This window comes from Canis lupus, chromosome 18 (genome assembly GCF_003254725.2).
Source record: "Canis lupus dingo isolate Sandy chromosome 18, ASM325472v2, whole genome shotgun sequence".
NCBI classification, from domain to species: domain Eukaryota; kingdom Metazoa; phylum Chordata; class Mammalia; order Carnivora; family Canidae; genus Canis; species Canis lupus.
Window position 1 is genome coordinate 7,864,581 of NC_064260.1, and position 16,878 is coordinate 7,881,458.

Sequence of the window (16,878 nt, forward strand, 5' to 3'; positions counted from 1 at the left end):
CCACTCATAATCGGCTGCGCAGAGGTAACCACCGCCGCTACCATTTAGGTCGGCGTGTCCTCCCTCGTCCCCCGCCTCTGTCTTCTCTCTGCTTCGTGGATGTTATGGGTCTCCTGTGGTTGGTCATTTAGGAGGTCATTCCTCTGTTGCACGGAATGTTTCATTAAGCCTCCTTGAAGCTAAGTCTTTGCGTGGAGTCTATGGGACTCCCCTGGGTACTTCCGGCCAAAGGGGGTGTCGGGCCATCTGGTATACACCTTAAAGACTTGCCATACAGGTCACCGAACTGGTGGACAGAAATGTGAGTGTGCCCGAGGTACTGCTTCTACCCTGCGGGCAGTCGTGTTTTGTCCTTTACTCAGCTTTTACCAACACTTCCTAATTTGGTCTCAAGGCCAAACAAACGAAAAAACCGATGTGGGTTTCAGCGTTCACTTCCTTCATTATGTAATGAAGTTAAAAACTATGTCTTCTTTTCTTCTGGTGCATTTGAATTTCTTCCTCAGTGAACTGCCTGTTCAACCCCCCGCCCCACTCCTGCCAGTTAGGGAGTTTTGTTTTTGTTTTGTTTTGTTTTTGTCTGTCGAGTCACACTTCCTTATATGGTGCAAGTTTGGATCTATTTGTATTAAACTACCTGAAACACACAGTTGTGAGCATGCTATATGCTTGGGAATGGGGAGCACGGGAGCTGAATCCGAAGAAGAGGGTGTTTAGGAATGGTCTAGAAGTTTCGAGGACTGACTCTGCTCCCTCCTGAAGGAAGCATGCATGTAGGAAAGTGCACATGTTGTAGACTTTCCCAGACCAAACGTATTTGTGAAGCCAACGCCAAACCCCAGAACCACACTGTCATAAGCCCTTTGAACACCCTGCTCCCGACTTTGACCCGGTCTAGAGGAGATGTGGCTGTTTTTATGTCTCGGGTGTTTGTGGCTCGCTTCTCCCGCCTTGCTCTGCATCATGTTTACGGGATGCATCCGTGCCTTGTGCAGTGGTGGGTGTGCACCTTGCTCTGCGGCCTTCCCTTGTGCGTGAAGACGCCACAGTCCGGGACTCCTTCCTACCGCTGATGGGCATGTGGCAGTTTCGGAGTTTCGGTTACAGATGCTGCTGTTGTCAATCCTCAGGCGGATGCCTTGGTAACCCTGGTGTTAGACGACGTCCTAACCGGCCTCCTGTGCCCACATCCTCCTCCTGTCCCCTCCGCCTCCATCTCTTGAGCAAAGTCGAGAGCGGTGTGAGCTCACTTGCCCAGTGCTCTTGCTTTGTCTTTTCATGGACTTACTTTTTAGTCAGGATGAGAGTGATGGAGTCCTCTTCACAGGTCACAGAGGACTGATTTAAATTGTAGATAATGGCTGTCGGCTTCAGGCTGGGCTCTCATCTTTACATGAAGAGTTACGTCTTACGTCCTGTTGTTTCCTTCATCAGTTCTCGATTCCCCTCGTGAACTGAAGGTTCAAACTGTCTTCAGAGGAAACAGTTTATTAACACATTGGTCTTACAAGCAACTTTCCTGGGTTTACTAGTTTAATGAAAACCACATCTTTGGGGTAAGGAATGGGATTTAGGCCATGTGCGTGCGTGAGTCGAGTTGGAGAGATGTACCAAATCTAGATCACATTGCTGTGTGATCTTCTGGTAGAATTAAATAAAAGGCATTAAAAAAATTTATAGCTGCCTTTTACCAGCTTTATGTCTGATTTTTTTTCCTCTCTGTCTCTAGATTCTTTGGCTGACATGAGTTTTGAAGTCCTGCCACATTCACTTATCAGCCTGTGGCAAATGCAGTCCTCACCAGAGAGAAGATGAAAGATAGAGTTTAAAAAAAAAAATCCATGTGCTACATAAAAATGCCCTACCCTTGCAGGGAATTGGCAGTTACCTTCCTCCCCACCCCCCCCACCCCCGCCACTGCCCCCTTTTCTCTGTGTGTTAGCAAAAAGGCTTATTTCTTAAATTGTTATTCTTTAATCCATCGATTGTGTGTGTATCTCTTTAAAACTCATCAATACCTTCTGCAAACATGTCTAACCTGACAATTCAGGATGTCAAGGAGAGCCAAGTGTTTGTTGGTGCATTTCCAATTTTATGGGTATCTGTAAACTATGAATCACTTTGTGCGCCTCTCATATATACGGGCTAAATTTTAATCTCCACAGTAACTCCCATGAAGTGAGTCGTGAACACAGGAAAAATCTCCACCTACGGAACGGATGAGACACCACTGTTGGGAGAGAGGAAGTCTGCGGAAGAGCAGTGTGTGTCCACTTCACTCGCCCTTTGTCTGCTGGCTTGTTTTCACTCTCATTGCTTTGGTGTCCTTAGACGTTTTATCTGCCATCAAAGGACACCAGCCTTAAATTGTTGAATAGCAACAAGCTGTTCTTAATCGGTAATCTGGCCACAGTCAAAGGGGCATAAAGAGGCAGGCCCAACCCCTGGCAAGATGCTGCCGTAGGTGATTTGCTCTCCTCTCTCCCTTCATTGCCACCCCTCGCCTGTTTAGAGCTGTGCTTCCATTTCTGGCATCTTGTTGCTTGGGGCTCCGTTGCTGGGGCCCCCACGGACACCCCAGAGTCCTTTCCTCTGGGCCTTGATCCTGATCAGGTTGTCTTCCCTTGGAGACAACACAGCAGCAGACTTGCCCTATCCCAACCGGATGGCACCTGCTAGTCCTATTGCATCTTCATTCAGTTACGGATCCTCCCAGAGAGGAATTCTCTGGTGCCTGTGGTCTGCTTGGTGTAAGAGCTACTGCAGCTAGCACGATCCAGCCCCTGCCCTCAGGGAGCTCACGTTCTAGTGGCTCTAGTGGCCGAGGTGTACAAATACGTAGGTGGTTACAGAGGGTTGAGGAGATGCCCTGGTGGGCATTGGGTGGGACAGCGTAGCCTCAGAGGCGGTGGAGGAAGGAGGCTGAAGGTGGTTCCCTCACGCTCAGAGACTGTACGTAGGCCAGGCAGCTTGGGGTTGGTCTTGTGTAGACACCGGGCGCTGTGGAAGGTTTGTGAGCAGGGGAGTCACAGGTGCTTCCAGAAGATTCTTAGGCTCATTGGATCATGGGAGCTTGTAAGACTGCTTCGGTCTTCAAGACGCCACAAAGAGTTTGCTTTGCGTTCAGAATTAAGACGTAATGTGTGAGATTATAGGATTCACAAGATAACCCAATTGCCAGTATTGTGCGTGTATTTTTTTCTTTTTCTTTTTCTGTGCTTTGAAGCTTCTTTGCAACACTGGTTTTGATATCTTTGGTTGAGTGTTTCAGAATGTTGGGATGTTTAGTGACTTGACCGAGTTCACTTGTTTGATTTTAAGGGGATGTTTAGGTGTTCGTTTCTGTGGTCGTGTGACAGGGCGGTAAACAGGTTCAGGACGTGGTATCATCAGCAGCTAGTTTTTGATAAAACAAGGGGCAGCCGTGGTACATGTGGGGAAAGAGACCCCAAAATGAACCATTTTTTTAATGACATGTGGCAATTGTGTGGCACATTTATCTCTTCACAACCGGATCAGGGAAGCTAAGCTAATCTGTAACTTTTGGTTTCTCATTTTTTTTTTTTTTTCCAGTGTTCATGTGGAGAAAGGACTCCATAGTTGGGTCTCGAGAGTATGTATTTTGAGGGGGACATTTTAAAAAGCAATGAAAAGCCTCCTAGCCCCCATGAAAGATGCCTTTGCAAATTATTTTAACTCCTAAAACCTTCAAATAGCAACACAGCAAGACAGTTCATGTTGGGTAAAGAAGTATTTCACTAAAACTTTTGGTGGTTTCTGTGGTTTCTATAGTGGGGTTACTCTAAAGCAAAAGGTTTTCGACAGATTCGCTTTACCCGCTGGAGAGTACAGTCTGTTGAACAGGTTTTAATTCCTCACCTTGCACAATTGCTTTCTCTTACGCTAATAAAAACTGCTCCTAGAATGTGGAGCTTCATTACTTAAAAAAAACTAAACCTCTTTTTAGATTCTGTATGTGGATTGAAACACCGGAATATCCAACCATGTTAAAATACCACCTTTCAAAACTTCATGGTGTAGGGGTGTGTACAGGAGTTTTTCAGTGTTTATTTCTATTAAACCTGTTAAAAGGGTAAATGAATTTACAGTGGCCTGGGTATTTGCATTTTGGAGCTATTCAAATTTAAAATGATAGAGAAAGGACAAGTAACTCAAAGGTTGCTTGTGCAGCCCCTGCAAGAGTGCTGAAGCATCAATCCTGCGAGGAAACCATTACATTGGCCAAATGACACTTCTTGGAAACACTAGAGACAACTTCAGGCATCAGGTGGGAGCCACAGAGATCAAGACATTGGTGGTCGGGAGATCTTAGGATTTGTTCGGTGGTTCTGATGTATACAGAAGAAAGATGGTATATCCGGTGGAGGTGGTGTTGGGCCCAGCAAAGACTTGGCTTGAGAAAAGGCAAATCAGAGAGAGGTGACTCTAAGAAAGAGGCGAGCTGATGGTGGGGATGAGCATTCCTTGCCAGCATTGGGAGGGGGGTGGCGGTCAGGGGTGAACTAGAAGAGCACTCTTTAATGTGGGGGAAAAGAAGGAACAGAACTAAAGGAAAGGCAGGTGTGCAGGTGTGTAGCTCGGCTTTTCTCCGAGTCATTTATGAAGCCCCTGGCAAGGAAGACAGCAGCCTGAATGTTACAGAAAGAGGCCCATATTGCACAGAAACGGTGTTTGGATGGAAGACCCGTAATTGGTAAATGCTGTTATTGGACCGGAAAAGACAGGTTTGTGCTGTAGACTTGAAGATTAAGTGGAAATATAAAAAAGTGTTTCCTTCTTCCTCTCCTGGACCACTCCTCCCCAGGAGTCCAGAGCCAGTAATGCCTAGGGAGGAAGACAAATAAAGACGAGCTTCCTTTACTGTCGCTTTGTGAGGCTGCACGACCTAAGAGCCAAAGGGAGGCAACCCGTGTCTGAGCCCGGATTGAAATTGTAGTGGTTGCTAATGTTCTGCTGAATGAGCTGAGATGTACTGATTTTATAGGGAGAGCTGTTGCATTTGCTAGCTAGACCTTCCTAGGAATTTTTTTCCCCCTATAAATTACAGAACAGACTAAAGAGACCCAGTAGAACTAACAAAATTGTCAGGCACAATAAAATCGCCTGGGTTATGTGTTTTGGTTGCTGTCTTCTCCAGCTCTTCCCGAAGACTTGAGTAGAACGGTTCCAGGCAATGAGATGAGGATGGAAGAATTTTTATCTGCCTGGCTTGGCAGTAAAGTTAAAGCTTTTCTGCCAAGAAATATGAATTTCCACTTGTGTCAGCAAGATGTGAATTAAAGAAGAGGGAAGAGTACAAAACAAACAAACAGAACTATGCAGACGCCCTCGAACCCAAGGTGCAGTGTTTAGGAGCATCAGAGCAATCGTTAATAGTATGTTACTCAGTTGAATATGTCCCTGAAGGATTAGGCCGGGGTTGACCAGCTTTCCTGAAAAATCTGAATTTGAGTAGACTCACCTAAGACTTTCCCAGGCCTCCTCCAAGAAGGTCAGCCTGGTCTGTGCACCCACCTTCAACACCTTCCGGTAGCCTTCTCCCGATGCCAGCTTCCAGCCCACGTATCCACTGAGCCAACACTACGGCTGCACTTCTCAGATGGTTCCATGTTGAGAAAAACCACAATCCTAGGAGCCATGAGGGCAGCAGCCTTCTGTTTTTATGCCTCTCAGATGGTCAGGTTTTGTGCAGGAGCACACGGGGACCTTGACATGGATGCGTCTCTGTGACTCAAGTGGAAAGCGGCCAGCCCGAGCCAGGGTGTCTTTATGTTCTTTGACTCAGCCAGACCTAAACCCCTGGGCCCAGTTTTTCATACAGCTGGCAGAAACAACCCTTTGGGAATCTCAACTGCATTTGCTTCTTCATTTGGCCATGAGATTCCCCAATTTGGTGGGAATTGGAAGTCTTGCAACTTGATTCTTGCATGAGCCTCCTCCATCCCTATTAGCAAAAGTACATGCGGTCTGGACGATCCTACCTTCAAAAACAGATCATGAGGGAATATATCTGGCTCAACAGATGGTGCGTTTCCTTGTACTAGAAAAAAAGGCGCATTACAGAGCTTGAGGTGTGAGAAATGGCCTGTGTCCCCTTCAATTTCCAAGGAGAGTGTGGCACTGCCCTCTCCACCACCCCCCACCAGAAGCGAGAGAGCACACCACAGAGCCCGGGCGTGCGGCTCGATCTCACAACCCTGGGATCATGACCTGAGCTGAAATCAAGAGTTGGATGCCTAACTGACTGAGCTACCCAGGTGCGCCCTGAGAGTGTGGCATTTTTCACAAAAATGTGTGCTTGTTTGTTTTGTGATTATTTTTTAAAAAAGAAAGCAAAGCCTAAACAACTCCGGACACATGCCATGCTGGATGAGAAGGCCAGCCCTTAACCACACACCCCTCAGATTTTATGTTTAAAATTCATTATGTATCTCAGCACTTAGCACACGGAGAGAGGAAATAGGAAACATGTTCTGTCTCTTCTGGTATATGAGAAAAACCCGAATCCTTCATTCACCACCATATAAATGATCAGGGTTAGAATCATCAGAAACTGATACCATCCCCAACTTACTGACTTGTGACTTTGGGGAAGGTCATTTCCCTAAACCTGATTCCTTCATCTGTAAAATGGGGTGATCTTAGTATCCACCTCAGAGTCATCTTAAGGTTTGGAAGCGTCAATTCAATACCGCGTTCTTTGAAAATGGTGTTGCCTTATTTTGTATGTTTCCCGGGGAAATGCTCCATCATTTCACTGATGGGTGTTCTAACATGTCCTGAGACAGGTAAGCCAAGGGATGGTACATTTTTTTTCCATTAAGGACCAGCTACTAACAATTTCAAGAATTTTTGATTTTTTTAAGATTTTATTTATTTATTTATTTATTTATTTATTCATGAGAGACACACAGAGAGGGGCAGAGACACAGGCAGAGGGAGAAGCAGGCTCCCTGCAGGGAGCCTGATGAGACTTGATCCCAGGACCCCCTGGGCAGACGCTCAACCACTGAGCCACCCAGGCATTCCCAATTTCAGGATTTTGAATGGGCCATTTGGTCTCTGTCACTACTCCGTTCTGTTCCTGTAATGCAAAAGCAGCCAGAGATGATAGGAAAACTAATGAGCTTGGCTGTGTATTTGCGGACACTGAAATTTGAATTTCACATACTTTTCATGCCATAAAATACTCTTCTTCTTTTTGATTTTTCCAGCCATTTAAGATTGTAAAATATACTCGTTAGCCCACAGGGTGTACAGAAACAGGCAGCGGGTGTAGGTTGCCAACAATCACCCTCAAGGAATTTGCTTGATCTTTTTTAGTAAATATTGTCTATGGAGAAACAAACAAACAAAAAAAAAATGGTTTCCTGAGGAAGATTCAAGTGTCTTCAGTCGTCTTAGAAAAGCAAGTAGAGAAGAGATGTATCTTTTCAACGCAAATTTCAAGTAGGCCTGCTTTGTGAATGTGAGTTAGGAGCCTGACCCAAGATACATCAAAGACGTGGGTGAAAGAGATGATCAGTTGTAATTACAGGTCATTACCTTGAATCTTTTTCTGAAACAGCAGAAATGCTGCAGATGTTTAGCCTAGTTCCTGGGGAAAGTGTGCACTGGCTTGTTCCCTGGGGGGTTCCGGAGCACTTTTCTGCATCATCCCCTGCAGTGGTTTGGTGGAGTAAGACTGGTGATGTATCATTGGATATAAGGGGAAGCAGTTGGGGAACTCAGCCTCCCCGCTCCTGGCCCGCGGCACTTGCAGCCTGCCACCCTGCTTTGTGTTATTATCAAACAGATAATGAAGAGATTAGTGGTGGTGCCTGGCCTTCATAAATGCCTTAGTTTATATAGATGTTTTTCACATACTATTTAACCCTCAGAAAACCCTATCAAGTAAGAGGGGCAAGTTTTATTAGTGGCCTGTTATGTAAGGCAACTGACAGTCTGAGATCTTTTCAGTTACCCTAGGTCACACACCGATGAAGTGCTGCAGGCAAGTCTGGGACGTACGTTTCTTACTCTTTTTATTATACCACGCTGCCTTATTATACGACATGGCAGTTGATGTCATTAATACCCAAGCATTAAAAAAAAAAATAAATTGAAAAAGAAATAACATCCTGCCCTGGTTCCAGCCCCTGGCAGTGATTTTTAAGTGGAGAGGTTTGTGTTATGAGAATTTTTGCTTTCAAAATGCTGCATGCACCTCCTGTAAAAGGTTGAGTTAAATGATTTTATTTTTGGTAAGTGGCCCATGTAAGTTTATTATTTATTTATTTTGGTTCTCTTTGCTTCAGCTCCGTTGGCTAAATGAAGCAGTGCTGTATTTTTATTGCATACCCCATCATTAAAAGAAATTGAAAAGACGCTTGTTAGTTTTAATATTGCATGGATGGAAATCTATCTGGCACTTTTAGGAACAGTTACAATTCCTAATAGTGCATTTTAAGAAGTAGCCTGGTCTTGTTCTTGATTAAAAAAAAAAGAGAGAGAAAACTTTCTTAAATTTGCTATAATTCGATAATCATCTTTCGCTGGGGAGAAGGTCTCTGCTTAGTGTGACTCTGATTTTATGGACTCATTCAGCATTCCTTTCCAGCCTGTGGGAGGGGAGTATGCTCTGGGGCGGCATGAAGGGCCTTTCATTTGTTGGTAAATAATCCAAGCAAAGCTGCTTCCAAGCGCAAGTTTTCCCCCTTTCTCTATAAACCATATGCTTCTTTAACTATTGGACATATGCCCCTTTCCATAAACTATGTACGGCTTTAACTGTTGGAGCTGTTGTTAACTTGAACACAAACCAAGTACGCAGATTGCTTCTTGCATCCACGCCTGCAACACAATCCCGCAGAAGGACAGTATTAAGAATTCCTTTGCAGATTAGCTAGCTATTCAGAACCCGGAAACTCTGGACAGGTAATAGGTCACTTGACTACAGTCTGAAGTGGCTTTTCCTGATAACTTTTATAGGAAGAGGGAGAATAATTTTAGCAATGATGATAATCTTCCCACATACATCTAGAGAGATCGGGAGCAAAGCAGCTTGCTGAGAGCTTTCAGAGACTCTGTAGGGGTAACCAGGCCTTTGTAGTAGGTGAGAGTCATGCCGATTTGGCCACTTACCTGAAGTATGACTCCAAGCAGGTTGCTTAAACTTGCTAAGCCTCAGGATGTTTACCTGAATAACTAGGGTGATGGATACTGCATATCTGGTTGGCCTAGGAGCATTCAATCAGATTCACGTAGACGGAGGGAGCACCCTCCACACAGCCTGGCTTTTAGTAAGTGCTCAGTAAATGTGAGCAAGACCCATGGCAGTAATGATCCTTGGTAACGCGGTTTCCCTTCTCTACCTCTCTGGGATGGCCTGGTGAAAGGTGAGTTACCAAGTTTGGCAGGGAGGGAGGTTAGAGCATTTGCTGTTGTTTGGAAGGCACTTGTGTAGAGATCCTCATATGATTTTCAGAGTGCCTGGCTGGCTCGGTTGATGGAGTTTGCAACTCTTGATCTCAGGGTCATGAGTTCGAGCCCACGTTGGTGTAGAGATTACTACGAAATAAATTGTGTTTTTTCACCACTAAATAAATAAATTACTACTAAATAGATTAATCTTTAAAAAAGTCATTTTAAATAAACAAGTTTATTTAAATCGCTGTACAGCCAGCCCAGTATCGGTATAAAGAGTTATTAATAAGTATAAGAAAAGCCTGCCAGGCACATGAATTTTAAGAGGTGGAATAAATAGTTTGAGACCAGATTTTAGGAGATAAATTTGTGGGATAATTTTTCAGTCTACGTGAGCTTAATTTGGACTCCACTGGAGGTTTATTGTAAAGGTAGTACTTATGATAGAATTAAAAGTAAAGGTAAAATAAACCAACTATCTCTGCACTCGAAAATGATTGGGAAATATAGAAACATAAAGTAAAAAATAATTCATAGAAATATTTTTGTGCTATTTTGGCACATTTCCTTTAAGGGTTTTTTTTTAACTTCAGGAATTTTGTATAGGAATAATTATATATTTCTTCTTCCTCTCACCTTCCTCTAGAACTTTGGAAGCAGGGTAGTCTAGTGGGTGAGCAGACTCTGGATTCTAACAGGCTCTGTCGTTTACCAGCTGTGTTTTCTTGGACACATGTGCCTTTGTTTTTGTATGTATACAATGAGGATCACAATTGCACCTCATAGGACTGGCATGGAGACCTCAGCACAGTCCTTGGTACTCAGTACAGTTCTGTGTTTTTTAAAAATCCTTGAATGTACTCTCTTTAAAATGACATAATATTCCATCATACAAAATAACGGACATTTATTTAGTTAACCAGTTTTCCTTATAAATAACTATGATGAACATCCTTGAATGTAAATGGTTGGTTGTCTTTGCTAATTTCTTCCTTAAGGTACATTCTGAAAGTGGAATCATTTGATACGTCTAGCCAATTATAGAAATATTTTAGCCATATGAGAAGATAATTATTTCTCTGTGTCCCTCCTAACGCTCACTACTATTGCTTTTACTGAAATGTTCCCATTTGTTTTCGGAGTGTAAGTTTTATGTCGGAAATATGTACAGTCCTCTAGGGTCATACCGAGCCTCCACTGTGGCCAAATCCAGTATGCTACCTATTTTTGTACAGCCCATGAGCTAAGAATGATTTGTTAGATTTTAAATGTGATATGTGAAAATGATACAAAAACTCAGATTTCATTGCCTATAAATAAAATTTTATGGGAGGGCAGCCATGTTCATCAGTTTAGGTCTTTTCTTTTCTTTTTTTTTTTTAGGCTAGGGCTTTTCTATGGCTCTTTTCATCCTATGGCAGTAGAGCTGGGTGGTGGTGAAGTTTGTACACTTAGGCAAACTTGAACTTTGGACGAAATTCAAATTAAATTTATCTTTATCTCACTGAGTCAGGAGGTCCAACAGCCAAATATTTAGGTGTGGGCTTTGGCGTCCTTACTCCCTGGGCTCTGCGGTCTGCCTGAGAGCCAGCTGTGTGACCCGAGTGAGTGAGTGTCCGGGTGCCACACAGTTTTCTCATCTGGCAAATGAGCATAATGATGATACAATCAAGTTACAGTGACGAGGAAGAGAGACAGGTGAAGTCCTTCTCACCCCATAGTTAGTAAATGTTAGAGGTCATTAATTGGTACATGGTTAATGTATTTAAGGTGGCAGGCTTTTGAGAAAAGAGATTGATAGGAAGAATGAGCGAAAACAAAATTACTTGTATTTTAGAAAAGTTAGATAAATCTGGTCTTTTGTTTCCTAAATCACTTTTACCAGGACTTCTTCAACCAACCAACCAACCAACCAACCAACCAACCAACCAACCAACCAACCTTAGGTTCTCCTGAATGTGCCTGGAAATATGGAACAGTTGCCAGGAGAAAGGTCTGACCTGTGCCTTGCTTCCCAGTCTCACTGTGGGGGATGATGGGTGGTTGGTGTCCACCCTGCACACCTGATGTGGGGAGTGGGTAGCAGAGCATCCTGTGTTGGCTGTGACCATGAAGATGTGCTCTGGGGAGATCAGGTTCTGTGGCCCTTCCTTCTTCATTCACAGACCGTATCTGAGCTATTACTTGAAAATGTTGTGCATAGTTGCAGACTTTTGGAGCTAAGTAAAAGCAGGCTGGGTAGGCAATCTCATGGGGTAAAATAGTGAAGATTGATTTGGGTTTCTCAAATGCACATTTCATAGCTGAGGTCGAAGTGGGTGGTGGCTAGAGGGAGCTTCTCTTGTAGAAACCTGACCCAGCCCCACCTGGCCTTGCCCAGAGGCTAAGTCAGCAAAGGTGAGCCCGGCTCCCCTGCCCTAATCTTGTCACAGAGTTGGAGCCTCTAGCTCATTTCGGTACAATAATGATATTCTCTTGATATTTAAATGTGCTCTCCAGGAGGGTCTGATTTCTGCAATGGAGAAAGCATGGTCTTTAAAATTTTATTAAAAATATAATACCGCCATATGCTCAGGCTTTCTCATTATGCAGTCTTCTAAAAACAAAAACCATGCAACATAAACACACCAGATGAAGCCAGTTAAGTTTGTGTTCATTCTTGCAATTTAAAAAAAAAAAATGGTGGAAAGGTTAGGGAATGGGACTTTGATCTTGAGGGGGAGGAGGGGTGCAAACCTGGAAGCCACCGTGCCAAAGTGCTGCTGGAATATTCCTGCATGCCCTTAACGGAAGACTAGGCACCCGGTAGTCCGGCGGCTGGGCGGCCTGGGGTGGATCTCCAGAGTGATGGGACCTGTCTCATCAGAGGGCAGCAGCAGCCTGCACACTCTGGCCTCGTGAACAGGCACCTCATTGTTTTTGCTAAACTGTTGGTCGTGGGTCTTGTTATGGAATCTCCACTGCTCACGTCTGTTTGCGCAGAGTGAGAAAGAGAGAGACTCTAACTTTGCTTCCGAAAGGCGAAAACCAAGTTCTCAAACAATCTCTAGTACCTAAACATCCGTGAGACTGTTACTCACCAGATCGGCATAAATGCGCTATTAAGTAGAAGGGGAAAAAAATTGGCCCTCCTGAGAATTTATTATACTGCCTTTGATGTAGGTAATTAACTCACTCTGTGTAAGCAGCAACTGGCAACTAATAGCAGGCTAATAGAAGAAGCTTCCTGACATTTCAGGCTTCTTAATTCGAGGAAGGGTCTTCAGAAGCTTGTGGAAGCTAGGGAAGATCTCCTCTCTCTTACAGGAGGCCCTGCAGGGGCCCTCGGTGTCCTGTGTCATCTGCTTTATTTTCTCTTCCACCGTGTAGGTGGGACTTGCCTAGTGCTTTCTGTCTGGAAGTGTCAGAGTTGGTGAGTGCTGTTGGGTTTGGGTTTGGACCTAACTGCCCCAGCGCATCAGGCAGTGTTGGCCAAGTCACAGGAGCCCTTGGCTGTCGCTGTCACCCGCGCCCAGGAGCAAGGGTGAGCATGGCTCCAGACCTTGGATTTGCGAGGGTTCAGAGGCACGGCGGGGAGGGAGCGGAGACCCTGTGGGCCACAGGGCACGCCTGGTGAGGCCTCAGGCAAGCTCCTCATGGTACTGGCTCCTGATTTCCCAGGTGGGCCAGGAGCCCTGGTTGCGTGATCTTGGGGAAGGCAGGCAGCTGCTGGCTGCGCGGGGCTGCAGTGGGGCCCACGGTCATAGCCAGGTTTGCCTCTGACTTGATCAGAAGTGTCCTCTTGCCTCCCCTGCCCACTCTCTTCTGTCCCAGGCGTCCCTTTGGAAGTTGCGTGGAGCTCTGTGAGCCGCGCAGTGGGGAAGGAGGGGAGGCATTAGCCTGGCGGTAGAAGTTCTTGCTGATGGGCCTCTGGGATGTTGGAGAGTCTAGACCAGATTTCGTTCTTTGGCAAAAGAACTCTAGAAGCGTTCAAACAGTGGAGGTCCTTGTGCGCCTCTGATGGACAGCATTTTCTGCTTTCTCTCCTTCCACCTGGGACCTCCTGCTTGATGAAAGCAGGAAGAGAGAGCTACCCCCCAACCTCCGGGGGAGGGTTGCCTTTGGAGTCTCTCCAGAGCTTCAAATCCTGCTGCTGGTCTCGTCTTGCAAGGCCCTGCAGTCAGTTTAAAGGTTGCAGACAAAGCCAAGCGCTCCCTCCTGATCCATCTGGGCCACTCCCTGTGTCATCAGTCATTGTCAATGGGAGATGTATGTGTAGCTGCACAAGGGCGATGTCTGACCCCAGGGGCATTGGAAATGTTCTTAGAGAAGGCATTGTTTGCTCCCTGCCTTTGGAAGCCAAGCTCCAGACGTTCTAGGGAACAGCCCCCCTGGCTGAGCCATAACTGCTGTCCAGGTGGGAAGAGGCGAGGTTGTGTTTCTAAAACCTACGGGAACGTAATTCAACGATGCTTATGGATCTACTTAGCCTCTTCTCTTTTTCATTTCTGATCTCTCTTTGGTCTGAGTCATGGGGAGGATTCTGAAACAGGAAGGCGAGGACCTGGGGCCCACTGGTTTTTACTCAAAGGCCATCGACATGCAAAGAACCAAAGAAATAAAGCTCACAAGATGCAACAAATGCATCGTAGGAAAAACAAATGAAATAATGCTCTTTCCAAACACAGCCAGGCAGTTTTCTGGGAGGAAAGCAGATCACCGGGCTCAGAGTGGGAAGGTGGGGCCCCCGGCTCGTGGAAGCACACTGGACACTGCAGTTCCGCACGGAAGCCACTGGCTGAGCCTCGGCACGCGAGGGGTTGGGGGTGCGGCCCGGCGGAGGGCATGTGTGTGCCTCACGCCCGTGCGACTAGCATGTTCCATGGTCCCGAGCCCCCTGAGATCAGATGTCTCACCGTTGATTTGGCATTTGGGCCCCCCTCTGGGCGTTTCCCAGGAGTGGGTTATAGTCATCGAAACTTGATGGGGAAGTATCAGAGTTTTGAAACTGTGCGTAAACCTGTAGTTACTTCTTTGTCCTCTTCTGGTGGTGGTGGCGGTGGTGGCGGTGGTGGAGGTGGAGGCTGGGAGAGCGCACAGACCCCAGGTATCATTCCCCAAACCTGCCCACAAATAGGCCTCCCCTCCCGGGAACCGGGCCGTGCGGTCGGGGCTCTTCTCCCATCCCTGCCTTGCTGGTTCCCAGATCAGAGCCAGGCAGCCTCCTTCCGGACCCCGCACCTCGTCCTGCTGCAGCATTGGTTGTGGTGAGGATCCAGGGAGATGGAGAGATGATCGCCTTCCGGGGCGCCCAAGGTTCTCTCTCTCTCTGCCTCGGGAGAGGGGGCCGAGTCTGCTTGGGAGGGGTCGGGCATAGTCATCTGCATATTGACCGAGCCTCACACCTATGTTTTAATCCATTTGAAGATGACTTTATTATATCATTCAGTATGGAAATAGTGAGGTCTCACCAACTCAGACCTTCTTAAACATGGAAATATTATTCTCTTGTTAGAAGCCCGTTCGGCTAGAAATCTGAGTATCTGGGATTTTTTTTTTTTTTGTCACTCCTTAACATTTTGTTGCCTCCTCCCCCCACCCCCCCAAAAAAACCCCATCCACCTCTCCTTTTGGCTCACCCGAAATCTGAGTGCCACTTTTCTGGGAAAGCCTGATATTCTGACTTCAGTTTTGTAATTTAATGATGGAGAGTTTCCTTAGTAAACCAAATTTAGAGTCCTAGAATGCTTATCTTATATCCAGACCTCGAACATAAAAGGCATTTTATACTCGCAATTGTTCATTTAATGAGCAATTGCAGAGTGCAGGCCGGTTAAGGGATTGAGCTATATGCACTATTATTGCAAGAAGTATTCCGAAATACCAGAAATAGGACGTAAGCTCTGATCAGGGAGACTGCGAGCACAATTACCTTCTTTTCAAATCCTTCTGTGACACTGCGGGAGGAAAAAGGACTTTGAAACTTGAAAGGAAAGAGCTTGCTTTCAACCTCAAAAGCTAGGAGGAAAGGGCTCTGAAATTTGCTCAGAATTCCCAATTCACCATTAGCCTGTTTCTTCCTTTAGCCTCAAGGCATTCTCCGCTTTTTGAAAAGATGTTAAGAAATTCAGTCACAATAGAGAGCCTAGTTTTGAACATGTTTCACTCGGTCCATTGAGGTCTGGGCTCCAGCCTTTGTGTGGGGTGAATTGAGCTGAGCGGCTAGCTGGTTGGAGACAGGTGAATGAGGAGTCGCTGTGCAGTCGCAAATTCTGGCAAAGAAAGAAGCACCCCCTACCCCCACCCCTCCACCCCCCACCCCCCCACCCCGGCCTTTATTTTACAATATGCATTCCTGTACAGCCCTGCTAGTGGCAATATGTGCAGCCGAGCTTGTGCTTAAGTCAATACGGAGTACTTGGTTTATAGCAAGTCTTGTTAAGTTTCTCTTGTAATTGAAGCTGCTGTTGACCTTGCTTGGGGACCATTTGTAAAACCGTTTATTTAGCATAAACTGAAATAATAAACCCTCCTTCGCTCGGGCTGATTGTGATAGGGTGACATTAGTTTGATTTAATGATTAGCCGCCTGACCCTTCTGCTGGAGAGAGCGGCTTGAATAGAGAGTTCACTCGGAAGCACTCCGAAAGAATACTAATGAGCTTGTTAAATTTAGCATGGCTCCAACCACTTTTAATTCCTCTAATGGGAGCAGCACCGCCTGGGAGAGGGAGAAGGGAGGCAGGGAGACACCGAGAACGTTCCTAGAGGGGTCTGCACGCCAGAGCAAGCCCACCGGGAGAAGTTTGCAGAAAGTAGCTAGCCAGAGCCTGGGGTCCGAGTTGTAAGTATTGCCCGTTGTCTTTGACTCTGTGTCTCCTCTGTCTTGGGGGGAAGAGAGAGGAGCACCCGGGTTAAAACAGGATCTAAGGGAACAGTTCAAAAATCAATGCTAATTTGTGGGTGACTGGGTGACGGGCACTGAGGGGAGGGGCACTTGATGGGGTGAGCACTGGGTGATATGCTCTATGTTGGCAAATCGAACTCCAATAAAAGTAAATAAATAAAATAAAATAGTAAAAAAAAATCAATGCTAATTTTTTAATTTTTTTTTTATTTTTTTAAAAGGTGGCCACGTGCATGTACCGTGAGCTCCCGATCAGCTAATTTTGCCAGGGTGACAGGAGGTGTTCCTAGTTGGTGACGCGGTACAGGGTTTTGTCTTTAGACTGGAAGACTTGTCTGAAACTTTCATCCGGGGTCCAGGCGGGAAAGAAAAAAAAAATAAAAAAAAATAAAAAATAAACACTTGCTTCCTGGCTGGCAGGGAAAGAGGGTGCAGGAGGCTGTGAGTCGGGGCCCAGGAGTGTGTGTTCGAGTCCTGCTTCCCGCAGCGCCCTGCCCTTAAGCCTTTGTCCCGTGCCGCTGAGCCACCTCCGAGTTTTCCGAGATCGTGGCCCGCAGACCCCACGTC

General features: G+C 45.9%; 1 protein-coding gene across 4 annotated transcripts in view; it reads left to right on the forward strand.

The window, feature by feature from the left end:
- The window catches only part of GLI3 (GLI family zinc finger 3), a 270,176-nt gene that overhangs the window by 70,217 nt on the left and 183,081 nt on the right, over nucleotides 1-16,878 (forward strand). The window contains exon 1 of one of the 4 annotated variants that reach the window (XM_049096346.1): nucleotides 15,978-16,248. The exons of the other annotated variants lie outside the window; for them this stretch is intronic. The gene's annotated coding sequence lies outside the window, so the exon portion shown is untranslated. Of the gene's footprint in view, nucleotides 1-15,977; nucleotides 16,249-16,878 lie in introns of those variants that run through there. 4 annotated transcript variants of the gene reach the window in all.